Genomic DNA, 13043 nt, shown 5'->3' with positions numbered 1-13043 from the left:
CGTGCATCTGCTTAAACCAGACTCCAGCCTGAATGGAAAAGCTGCATTAGCCAGATCGTACAAGTGAATTAAAAAATAAAGCATTGGTTGCCTGCCTTCTACTCACGACAAGCTCACATTCATGCAAACTGCTGCACGGAGACTTAAGAGGGGGCTTAGTTTGCAACCCTACACTTGCTTCCCCATATAGGGTTGTACTGCGAAGGTGCCCTTGATCACCATACAGTACTTTTAAAGCGGCTCTTTGGGTTTGAAGCTGTCCTGGGATCTAAGCAACTTTTGCCTTGAAGGTTGGGCTCTTCTCAGTGTGCAGCTCCTGGAGAACATTCGCTAAGATGGTGTCCTCTACATGTTTTGGACTTTGACTCCAATAGGCTGCCTGGGACTGATGGGAGCTGTAGTCTGAAACATTTGGAGGGCAGCTGGCTGGCAGAGGCTGCTTTAGACAGGGCGGCATACAAATTTAATAAATAATAGTAATAATAACTGCTTTGTGAGAAGTTCCAGGATTAAAGGTCCTCACTGCTAAGCCATACGAGAACACAAAATGTTCCTTTGTATGTTGAGTTCCAGGACACAGTATACCCAAGTTTTCTTGTGCATCATATATAGCATATTGATATGGTGCACCATAAATAGGATCACACTGCCATTAACCCTTGATGTCCTGTTTGCCATAAGCTAAAATGGCTTAGATAACCCATAAGAAGGCATTGAAAGAGTAGAAAATGTCCACCTTCATCTTCTCATCTGATATTCAACAGAATGAGATGGTAGCATCTCAAGGTGGCCAAATAGCCTCCACCACTTCAAACTGATGGTGGTGGGCTTGCATTTAGGATGGCTCTTCTCCCCCATGCAGAGGGTGCACACCTCAGAAGAAAACAAACATCCATGGAAGCAGAAGCTAGTGCAACAGAAACCCTGGAGCACTGTGGCAAGACAATGCTGTAGAAACAAAACTGAGCCAGATGGACCAATTGGACTCAGTATGTCGCAGCTTCTGATGCTCCCTAGTGTGTTAAGTTTCTTGCGGACAGTTGAAAGTGGTGTCCATGCTACCCTTTTCACTTTTTTCACTTATTACTTGTATGGATCCGAGCTGGGAAAGTAGAGGTATAAATCCCAAGGGGCGAACTCTGTCGTCTGTAGCACAGGGCATCACAATTCCCGTTTCCTGGGAAAAGAGGGCGACCCAATGGAACTGCACTTCTTCATTGGGACTCTTGAGGAAGCAGAAGTTTGCTAGCGCTTGCTGCGACGTTCCTTGATGCCTGTGGGCATGTTCTGTAGCTCCACATACTTTTCGTCGGGCGTGACAGGTATTCTCTCTCACTGGCGTTCAGACATTGAAGCATCGCCGAGTAGTGAGAAGAGCATTGGAATAAACTATGCACAATCTGATAGTGAGGAACAGGTTCTCTTGTAATAATGCCCTTCCTGTGAGTTGCTTTGTGAGCACGGGGAAGTGAAAAATGGTTCTGCACGCGGAAGTGAGGAGCACCTTAACCCACATACCTGTCGCCACATGAACAGGATCCCAGCCTGACTCAGTATCAGTTCTTTATTGTTGGCCTGTGAATTTATATGCCTGGTCATCAACACAGATGAGAATCCCTAGTCTGTGTGCATATGCATCGAGGGCAGAGGAGGGTGGAAGTTTAACTGTTTTTGAATCTTCCTCACTGTGATTTGGCCATTCAGTAAGTTGTCAGAAGCACAGGAAACTGCCTTAAAGGTAAAGGTAAAGGGACCCCTGACCATTAGGTTCAGTCGTGACTGACTCTGGGGTTGCGGCGCTCATCTCGCTTTATTAGCCGAGGGAGCCGGTGTTTGTCCGCAGACAGCTTCCGGGTCATGTGGCCAGCATGACTAAGCTGCTTCTGGCAAACCAGAGCAGCGCACGGAAACGCCGTTTACCTTCCCGCTGGAGCGGTACCTATTTATCTACTTGCACTTTGACGTGCTTTTGAACTGCTAGGTTGGCAGGAGCAGGGACCGAACAACGGGAGCTCACCCCGTCGCGGGGATTCGAACTGCCAACCTTCCGATCGGCAAGTCCTAGGCTCTGTGGTTTAACCCACAGCGCCTATGATTCAGTTCATAGGAGCCAACTCCTAGGGGCTGAGATTCCTTCACCCCCCCATAAAATATTTGAGGGCCCCCCAAAAATTGATGGGCATTGCCATTCAAATGGTGTGTGTGTGCAACATCATGTGATCAAATTACGTGGGGCAGGGCTTACCTGAAACCCCACATTCAAGTTGACACCCATGATTCAGTTTCAGGCCATTGGTTGGTCTATCTAAGTATTGTCTACATCCAGTGTTCAATATTCACCAGGCATTCTGTTATGGCGACTGTAACCCTGCTTTAAGAAGCTGTTTGGCTCCTAGCTTATATATCTGAGTTTTTAACACTACATCAGAGGGTGGGGAACCAGTGGCCCTCCATATATTGTGGGGTTCTGCCTCTGTCCAGCATGGCCAGTGGTTAGGGATAATTGGAATTCTAGTCCATCAACATTGGAGAGCCACAGGTTTGCTACCTGTGACCTACCCAGGCTGCCATTGGCTGTCCATACTTTTGGAAAGAGTTCTTTCCAGGTCACCATCTGAAGATGCCAGGGTTTGAATCCAAAACCTTCTGCATGCAAAGCATGTTCTCTACCCATCCCCATTTTAATTTGCCTTAAATTATTTTATGAACCTCCAGCCTAGAGAGTGACAAGCTCTTAGTAGCCTCACCTTCATCCTAACCACACTTTATTGGAACTGAGGCTGTAAAGATTATGGTATAATCTCTCACACACTTACCTGGAAATTACACCTCTTGAACACAGTGGGATTTGTTCCCGAATAAACACAAATGGGATTGTGCCGCAAACTCTCATTTAACTCAGCGGGACTTGCTTCTGGGTTTAGGACTGACCTGTGGTCATGTTGGGAGAATAACCACTATTTTGTGGCATGCAACCAGGTGTGTGTGTGTGGAGGTCTATGTGCATTGACTGCCTCTGCAAGGCAGATTGCTGGCTGGTTGGAGCAGTCAGAGTGTGTTAGGGTTGGAGTGGATGAATAGCTACTGGAAAAGTTTCCTTCTTTCTGTCACGGAACAACAGCAAAAGGGATGTTGTGCTGCTTCTGTGTTGACTGTGGGCAGGGGAATTTCCCCAAATGTCAGAGATCCCCTTTTCCTCAAGGGCAGGGACCCAGTCATATGTGCAAAAAGAGAAGTGTTACCACTATTGATGATTTGCATTACCGGCCTTTACCGGCAGGCGCCAAAATAGGTTTCAGGTGGCGCTGTGCTCTAAACCACTGAGCCCCTTGAGCTTGCCGATTGGAAGGTCGGCGGTTCGAATCCGTGCAACAGGGTGAGCTCCCTGTCCCAGCTTCAGTCAACTTAGCAGTTTGAAAGCACATCAGTGCAAGTAGATAAATAAGTACCACTGTGGCGGGAAGGTAAACAGTGTTTCCATGCGCTCTGGCACTCTTCACAGTTCTCCATGCGCCAGTAGTGGTTTAGTCATGCTGGCCACATTACCAGAAATCTGTCTGTGGACAAATGCTGGCTACCTCAGCTTGAAGTGAGATGATGATGATGATAATAATAATAATAATAATTATTATTATTATTATTATTATTTATACCCCAAACATCTGGCTGGGTTTCCTCAGCCACTCTGGGCAGCTTCCAACAAAAGATTAAAAATACATTAAAACGTCAGTCATTAAGAACTTCCCAAAACAGATGAGATGAGATGAGTGCCATACCCCCATAGTTGCCTTTGACTGGACTTAACTGTCCAGGGCATAGCTGTCAACGTTTCCCTTTTTTTAAGGGAAATTCCCTTATTCTGAATAGGATTCCTCGCAAGAAAAGGGAAAAGTTGACAGCTATAGTCCAGGGGTCCATTACCTTTTACCTTCTACCTTTAAAGCAATATAATATTCAGAATTAAAAACAGAACATACTACAGTCACAGGTAGGGTGGGCTCTGAAAACACACCTCTCAAGGGTCAAAGGCTAGCCTAAATAGGGTGACATCCTGCCAAGAGCAGACATGATAGCCAAGTCTTTCAATTGTCCTCACATTTGTGGTGGCAGCCAGAGAATTGTGTGCACAAGTGCCTGTTTTTTGCTCTTCATGTGTGCCACAAAAGTAGTGTACATAGCACCTCTTCCCTCACCCCGAGCTTTTCTTGAGATAGTTTATTGGTGCATTTCCTCTAATCCGTCTCAAATGAGAACTTCATTTATTTTTATACCAAGGCACACAAAAATAAACTAGGCAGTGTCTTGGTTGAAAATGGAAGGTTCCTTCACCATTGCCCCACTTGAGGTAAATATCCGAAGAAATGCACCAATAAACTGAGATGAAGAGTTTAAAGATGGACTCCTTCAGCTCTTTCTAGACACTGCCTTTATTGCATAACCAGTACAGTCAATAGTCGTTGGAAACTCGTGCAACAGATTTCTCTCCCCTTTCCCCTCAGGTTAGTGTGGCTTGTTGGGTTGGGATAAAGTTGCGACATTCTGGCATGCGGACTGTATTATTTTTGTCATTGGTAAAATCCACCCCCCCTCCTTACTTAGCAAGAGTATTGTTGTGATAGAGAGAGAGAGGCCAGCATGGAACATGATTGAGCAAGAATCAGGAATGCCCCGTATGCAAGAACGCTTTTGACTGAGGTGATTTTGGCTCTGGTTTGTGTGTGTTTTTAACTTGGCGAGGCTTTTCTTGCCATGCTTCTTCCTTGTGGTAAAATTGCCAGCTTCTACATCCTGTTGAAGAACAGAATGCTATGGCTGATTTTATTTATTTGTGCAATATTTCCCAGTAATTTATTTATTTTACATTTATATATCCTCCAAGGAGTTTAAAGTATCATGTGCGGTTCTCCTCGTCTTTGTTTTCTCCTCACGGCAACCCTGCGAGGTGGGTTAGGTATTATAATAATAATAATAATAATAATAATAATAATAATAATATAATAATAATAATAATAATAATAAATAATAATAATAATGATACATTTTTATTTATACTCCACCCTTCCCGGTTCAGAAAACCTGGCTCAGGGTGGCTAACAACAAATTTAAAACACTTAATTGTAGAAGCAGCATAAAATACAGTATAAAAACACGAATAACAATAAAATTCAAAGTTCAGAAATCAATTTGGGGCAAATCCATCTAATAAGCATTAGATAGTCACCAGGGCTAGCTGGCTGAATTAGTCCTACTTGGGCCAGCGAGGAGGCCAGGGGAGAATTAGCTGTGGAGTCTCAGAGCGGGTAATCTTCATAAAAGGGAGGGGAGGGAAGAGAAGGGAAATAAAAGATCAGGCTGAATTCAAATTAAAGGCCCGAAGGAAGGAGGTTAAATCCTGCAGGGCCCTGGTCTCATGGGACAGAGCATTCCACCAGGTCGGAGCCATCACTGAAAAGGCCCTGGCCCTGGTGGAGGATAGTCTGACTTCCTTAGGGCCCGGGACCTCTAAACTATGGTTATTCATGGACCTTAAGGTCCTCTGCGGGGCATACCAGGAGAGGCGGTCCCGTAAATACGAGGGCCCTAAGCCACAAAAGTAAGAGAGACAAGCGCAAGGTCACCTGGTGAGCTTCATGGCTGAGTGGAGATTTGAACACTGGTCTCCCAGGTCCTGGCCCACCACCCTAACCAGTATACCACACTGCTCCCTGGGCCATTTACAGTCATAATTGAAGCCATGCGAAGAAACAGGACACAAACATGGACTCTGAAATGAAATAATATCTCTGAAATGAAATAATATCTATATGAAGCTGTTGGGAGAGATCATCAGGGGGTTTGGGCTGGGTGTTCATCAGTATGCAGATGACACCCAGCTCTACCTCTCCTTTAAATCAGAACCAGTGAAGGCGGTGAAGGTCCTGTGTGAGTGTCTGGAGGCGGTTGGAGAATGGATGGCAGCTAACAGATTGAGGTTGAATCCTGACAAGACAGAAGTATTGTTTTTGGGGGACAGGAGGCGGGCGGGTGTGGGGGATTCCCTGGTCCTGAATGGGGCAACTGTGCCCCTGAAGGACCAGGTGCGCAGCCTGGGAGTCATTTTGGACTCACAGCTGTCCATGCATGCGCAGGTCAATTCTGTGTCCAGGGCAGCTGTCTACCAGCTCCATCTGGTACGCAGACTAAGACCCTACCTGCCCACTGACTGTCTCGCCAGAGTGGTGCATGCTCTAGTTATCTCCCGCTTGGACGACTGCAATGTGCTCTACGTGGGGCTACCTTTGAAGGTGACTTGGAAACTGCAATTAATCCAGAATGCGGCAGCTAGACTGGTGACTGGGAGTGGCCACAGGGACCACATAACACCGGTTCTGAGACATCTGCATTGGCTCCCACAATTCAAAGTGTTGGTGCTGACCTTTAAAGCCCTAAATGGCCTTGGCCCAGTATACCTGAAGGAGCATCTCCACCCCCATCGTTCTGCCCGGACGCTGAGGTCCAGCGCCGAGGGCCTTCTGGCGGTTCCCTCATTGCGAGAAGCAAAGCTACAGGGAACCAGACAGAGGGCCTTCTCGGTAGTGGCGCCCGCCCTGTGGAACGCCCTCCCATCAGATGTCAAAGCGATAAACAACTACCTGACATTCAGAAGACATCTGAAGGCAGCCCTGTTCAGGGAAGTTTTTAATGTGTGACATTTTAGTGTATTTTTGGTCTTTGTGGAAGCCGCCTAGAGTAGTTGGGGAAACCCAGCCAGATGGGCGGGGTACAAATAATAAATTATTATTATTATTATTATTATTATTATTATTATTATTATTTATGCACTCGGAAAGCGTACCCCTGAAGGCATAGAACCGTCCTGCTGTGAGCTCTGATTCCACCCCCCCTCCCTGCTGCTGTGTTGCCTTGTTATGAACGGTACACCTCTCCGCTCCCCCAAGGAACAAGGGGATAATTTTCTTTCTTGGTTTCTGATTTTGAATAACGGTTGAGAAGGCATGGGGCCTGCTGCTTATCGTGTGGCACAGAAAACCGCACAGAAAATGAAGTGCTTCAGGCTTGGCTGCTAACTCAGTGGGCTAGAGCATGGTGCTGGCAATGCCAGTTGGGGTTGTGCGTTTGATTCCTGCGTGCCTATTGCTGCATTGTAGGGGGGGGGGTTGGACTAGATGACCTTTGGCGGTCCCTTCCATCCAGGGTGGATAAAAATCAATTATTATTTTTTTTAAAAAAATCTGATTTTTAAAACTATAAATCGGATTTTTAAAATAAAATGCTTTTGGAGGAATAATCCTTCTAAAGATAGTTTTCTATTTAAGTTGCATTATAGTCCAAAGGCTATTCATCAGAAAATAAGGATTTGTTTTAAGTTTTTCATGTGTGCTAAAACTTAAGTTTATTCTCCTTCCAATAAAGTACAGCAGAAAAGTTGTCCAAATATAAACAGTTAATTATGAAATTATTGTGAGGTTTAATAAGTTATCTCTCTAGGTATTTCTAATAGTTTAACCAAATCAGTAATTTTTTGATATAACTGTAAATACTACTCTGAAAATTTATTACTCCAAAAATGAAACTTCCATCTGGTTGTAAATATTAAGAATGAGTCTTTCTGCATAAACAATGATTTAAATCAAGTCTTACTGACTAGTGATTTAAATCGTGATTTAAATCGATTTGATTTAAATCAAACCCACCCTTCTTCCAACTCTACAATTCTACGATTCTAGGTGTAGGACATCAAGTTCGCAGTCTGGAGCAGCTCTTGCAGATTGCAGTTGTTTGTGGGCAGGGAACCCCCCCCCCCGAAACCTTTGTGTATAGGTATACAAATTCGATCGATCGACCATGATAACGATGACACTTTTTCTCAGAGACCACCTATAAAGCATGTTGTACTTCTCAAGGTATTTTAAAAGAAAGCCTGTTCTTTTCTCCACATCCCTCGTTTGCTATGCAAACACCAATCTTGTTCCATCTGATAGGTTGTTTTGTGTTGCCCGCAACAGTTTATCTGGTTTGGAAGTGTGCCCGCAGGCCTGGTGACCGCTGCTTCAGGATATCACCAAATTTGGCTCTCTCCATCGCAGAGCTGTAGTGATGGGAGCCAGTGGAATTTTGCTTTCCGTGCACTTTGTAAAGGTTCTGTAAGGGGCTTTTTCGGCCCTGACCCAGCAATGCTATCCATAGGAAGTTGGCAAGGTGGGAAAAGGCAAGTGACTCCTGTACGGTCTCAGATTCCGGCAGGGTGCTTCTGTAGGAACTGGTGAAAGTCAATAACCTTTCTGTGTGGCCGTGATTTCCATTCCAACAGTTGCATTCTGGGCCTGAGGGCTCTGCCCTTCTTTCTTCAAAATACCTCCAGTAACGTGATTTTTAGAGGAAGTGGAAACTTGTGGGCAGAGCAGGGCTGTTTTGCATGTTGCCCAAAGAGAGAGTTTTCAATAGCATCAGGGCTCCAAGAACCCAAGTGGTTGTCTCCTTATCCTCTCTGCCCCGCTAGTTCTCTTTTTGTTGTAACGTTTCACTTTTTCTTCTTGAAAGGGGGTTTACCTTTTCTCCTGAAGGCACTTGTGTTGCTTGAGTTGGCTAGGAGTGAGTTGCAAGCTTCACTACTCTGTAGTTTGCAGTCCAGTTTACCTGTGCTGTAGAGACCCCACATTGTGTGTGTGTGTGTGTGAGAGAGAGAGAGAGAGAGAGAGAGGGAGGGGGGGGGAGACTTAGAACAGGAGCACTTAGTTCCAAGCTTGAGAAAAGATCCTTACTTAGGCAAATGGGTTGGGCATCTCTGCCAGGTGAGGTTTGCCAATGCAGCTACTTCCTCCAAGGAAAAAGCAGTTTCGCCCTGCTGTGGGACATTCATATCTCTGCACGCTGATCATTGCTGTGGATGCTTGATTCTGGGCTGGGGGAGAAAGCGGCGAGTGGTGAAGTCAGGAGGAAGGAACTCAAAAAAAGACTGATTTCTGTGGAAAGGAGGCATGCTTTCGAAAAGCAGTTCTAATGTTTATAGAGAATTTTTGTTTGCCATTTAGGAATCCTTTGCTTTGTCAATTTGCTGCTTTCCAGTGCCTTCTACCATCCAAGTTGGTAACGAGCAGTTGTGATGATCTACATGCAGGTCATGCTTCAACACTCTCCCACCCCTCTTGGTCTATCACCCCCCTCCCTTTTCTGGCAGTGTCATTTGCAATGGTTTAGCGAATCCATTTAAACCACATTGTCGCAGAGGATGCAATGAGCACTTAATGGGCTTGGATTCAACAAACTGTCTGTATATTTTTTGCAGATTTGCCTGTGGAGTCCATTTCCACTTCTGTTTGATTCTCTCCCCACCACACGCTTCGCAAGCTGGTGATGCCCAAAATTAAAAGCTCAATTGTGTTGATTTCAGCCCTGAGGCACATCGGCTATAATCATCAGTGCCTTGTTCATGCTTTGGTTTTTGGAACATCATGGAAAATGCTTAAGACCCCGACATTTGCAGTGATATGCCCCAAATGGAATCACCCCCTTTGGGGGGATGGAGGTTTGCTTCAGATTACCAATTCTACACAGTCTTGGACTTCAAACATGAAGGCCTTTTCTGATTTGGCCTGACAGTTGCACTATAAGTATGTAAGGAGAACTCTTTTCACACTCTCTTTGTTGGCTGTTGAGTCATCATGACATGCAGACTCCAACTATTTTCTTTCTCCTGCTGCTCCTCTTCCTTTTGGGCTGCTTTAGAGTATCATTTGTGTTATTTCAGCAGCTCCTGTCAGTGCAGAATTACTTGTCAAGAAAGCTTTTCACCAGTAAGATTTCCTCCCCACCCCTCCTTCCTTTTTGTTACCAGATCATACTTATTATTCAGTGGATTCTTAAAGATAAAAGAGGGGGGAACTCAGCATGTGTGTAGACGATTTGTCAGTTGCTGCAGCGCATAGTCTAGGAAGCTGGAGGCACATTAGAACATAAGTCGCTGCTTTAATTTTCAGGTAGGTAGCTGTGTTGGTCTGACGCAGTCGAAATAAATAAGAAAATTGTCCAGTAGCACCTTAGAGACCAACTAAGCTTGTTCTGGGTATAAGCTTTCATGTGCATGCACACTTTGAAGTGCTACTTTAACGTTTTTTGACTGCTTTAATTTTGCGTGTTCCCCCCATCTAGCCCAGTACTGTCTTCTCTTGACTGGCAATAGTTCTCCAGGATCTTCGCATCGTCCCTTACCAGATTCTTTTACCTGGAAATGCCAGGCTTTGAACTTTTGACAATGAACTATGGTCTCCCAAACTCGTCCTGTTTGGGTTGCTGTTTTCTGGCTATAATAACTGGGATCATCCTAAGGTGAAACACCCTACAGATAGGCACAGAGGATTGGAAGGGTGAGACTGGGATCTAGCAAACCTTCTCTCTTCTGACTATTGCTATTGGTCCCAAAAGAAGGTTGGATTTTTTTGGTGCCTTGCCTTTAGCGGCTCTGCTGTAGGGTTATACATTTGCCGTAGCGCTTGGACATCTGGAATGTGTTCTGGTGAGCCGGAACACCAGTTAAGGAAGTGTTTAGGATGGGACTTAGCATTGCAATCAGTTGTGTTGTTGCTGGGTTGCAAGCCAGCCTTGGATGCTGCGTTGAAGCCACGGCGACCTTTGCTGCATTGCAGTGTTGTGTGAGGTTGCTGCTGTGTGGCATGAAAGTGGGTTGAGCGTGGATGGAGGTGGATGACTCACCTGCCTTGGAGTGACTCCGGGATGCTTGAAGACATTCCAGTCATTCCAGAGCCAGCTATAAATTTTGTGCCTTGGAGAGATACATAGCTATTAATATTCTTAATGATTTATTCAGTACCTTTGATGTGCAAGATGGAGTGATCAAGAGCATTTCATTCACCCCGACAATAGGACACTTAGGTTGGTCCCCACAATTATGTCCTTTTAACATTATAATCCTTAGTTCACAAATAAAGGAAGTTGGATGCATCTAGTCTGTGAATCTATGGATCGCCCTGCTTTTGAAAGACAGACTGTACAAATTTAAAGTTCTGCATCTTCTACTATCATGCCTAGTTTATTTTTTTGCCGTTATACTATAATTCCCCTTAAGAGGGGTGTTGCAATTTATGGGTGCTTTTGGACAGGGGCTTAATAATGCAAATGGGCAAAGGGTTTTTTCATCTCTCTCTCTCTCTCTCTCTCTCTCTCTCTCTCTCTCTCTCTATCTTATTAGATCTATCCAGGAAAAAGTAAATTTGGTTTAAATTGGGGGGATTGGAACTGGCATTTTGATGCCAACAACATTGTGTAGATGGTGCAAAAAGAAAAAGAGAGGCATGTAATAAACCCCTGCCTGAGAAATCCTCCAATTAACTTGTAAGAATGGGGTTTGATTCATGTCCAAGAGGTGTACAATGAATTCGCTTCTCCTTTATTCCATATATTTATTTGGAGTATTTATTACAGTGGTACCTCGGGTTAAGTACTTAATTCGTTCCGGAGGTCCATTATTAACCTGAAACTGTTCTTAACCTGAAGATCACTTTAGCTAATGGGGGCCTCCTGCTGCCGCTGCACAATTTCTGTTCTCATCCTGAAGCAAAGTTCTTAACCCGAGGTAATATTTCTGGGTTAGCGGAGTCTGTAACCTGAAGCGTATGTAACTCAAGGTACCACTGTACTTTGTTGCCCCAAGAGGCTGTCTGAAAGCTGCTTGTAAAAGGTTGTCAAAAGAAAACATGATTTTCTGAATTATGCATTTATTTAGGATTTGGATGGTGCTGGTGTTGAAGGACTTAGGAAGGTGATCCACAAGTGACTTGATCTGATTTGGGGCCAGTTACCTCTCTCCATCTCTCTGTCTCTCTCCCCCGCCCACCAAACCTCTGCTATGTAAGCCCTAAAGAGAGGCTGCTGAATCATTCTACATTGCTCATTATGTGTGTATTCCTGCCAATTGTAATGTGCTGAAGCCCAAATTCAGCCGGAGGCATCTAGATTCTCCTGTCAGAGCTAGAAGTCAGTTCAGTTGTTTAATGGTGCTGCTACTCCTGTGAAGTACTGCTTGTATAGTTATCTAGTTGAATACTAGTTTATAATGATGGATTGGCGGACTTCAGGACAGGGCCGGCCCACCCATGAGGCAAGGTGAGGTGACTGCCTTGGGTGGCAGGATCCACAGGAGCAGCAGATTCCGATATACAGCTTTATTCCCCCCCCTCCCTTGATCCTGATGTAGATTTTCACACACCCCTTCTTCCTTGGCAGCGACGGAGCCATTTTGTGGTTAGCCTCAGGTGCCAAAATGTCTTGGGCTGGCCCTGCTTCAGAATGATATGTATCGAACCTTAATTTGCCTTGCCAATTTAGCACCAGCCTTTAAAACCAACAACACAGCCGTAAGTATAGCATGTAAGGGCTTGTGCGGACATCTGCTTCCTGCATTTTTGGTTTTGGATCAAAAAAACCATAGTATATCAAGACATGTTATTGGTCTGTCTAGCCCCATATTGTCTACTCTGAGTAGGGGAGGAGTAGAGTTCCTCCTCACCTCTGTTCTTTGAGATTCTTTCAAGTGGACATGAACCTGGGATTGTTTTCCTACAAAGCAAGGGCTTTCACCATTGAGTTTTGTGCCTTCAGTGATGGTGATGGGATAGTGTCCTCCACAATCCCTGAGGTTGCAACCTGTTGCCCCCTCACCTGCCACAAGGTGTGGGGAGAGAGCATGTCATAACGGCATACACAGTTGTCCTCCAGCAAAGAGGACTGGCCAAGGGGGCTTACGGGGAACAGCCGGGAGCCCCTGCATGACTTGGGCACTAATGGTAGAGCCTGCAACCGGGATATAAGCTCATGTATGGCTGCATACGGGACGCGGGTGGCACTGTGGGTTAAACCACAGAGCCTAGGACTTGCCGATCAGAAGGTCGGCAGTTCAAATCCCCGTGACGGGGTGAGCTCCCGTTGCTCGGTCCCTGCTCCTGCCAAACTAGCAGTTCAAAAGCATGTCAAAGTACAAATAGATAAATAGGTACTGCTCTGGCGGGAAGGTAAACAGCGTTTCTGTG

General features: G+C 45.2%; 1 protein-coding gene across 1 annotated transcript in view; it reads left to right on the top strand.

Moving 5' to 3' along the window:
• PRKAG2 (protein kinase AMP-activated non-catalytic subunit gamma 2) overlaps nt 1–13043 on the top strand; it is a 191553-nt gene that overhangs the window by 1867 nt on the left and 176643 nt on the right. The window lies entirely within an intron of this gene.

Source organism: Podarcis erhardii, assembly GCF_964252035.2.
Source record: "Podarcis erhardii genome assembly, chromosome: 12".
Lineage (NCBI taxonomy): Eukaryota > Metazoa > Chordata > Lepidosauria > Squamata > Lacertidae > Podarcis > Podarcis erhardii.
This window is presented reverse-complemented; position numbering and strand designations above follow the sequence as displayed.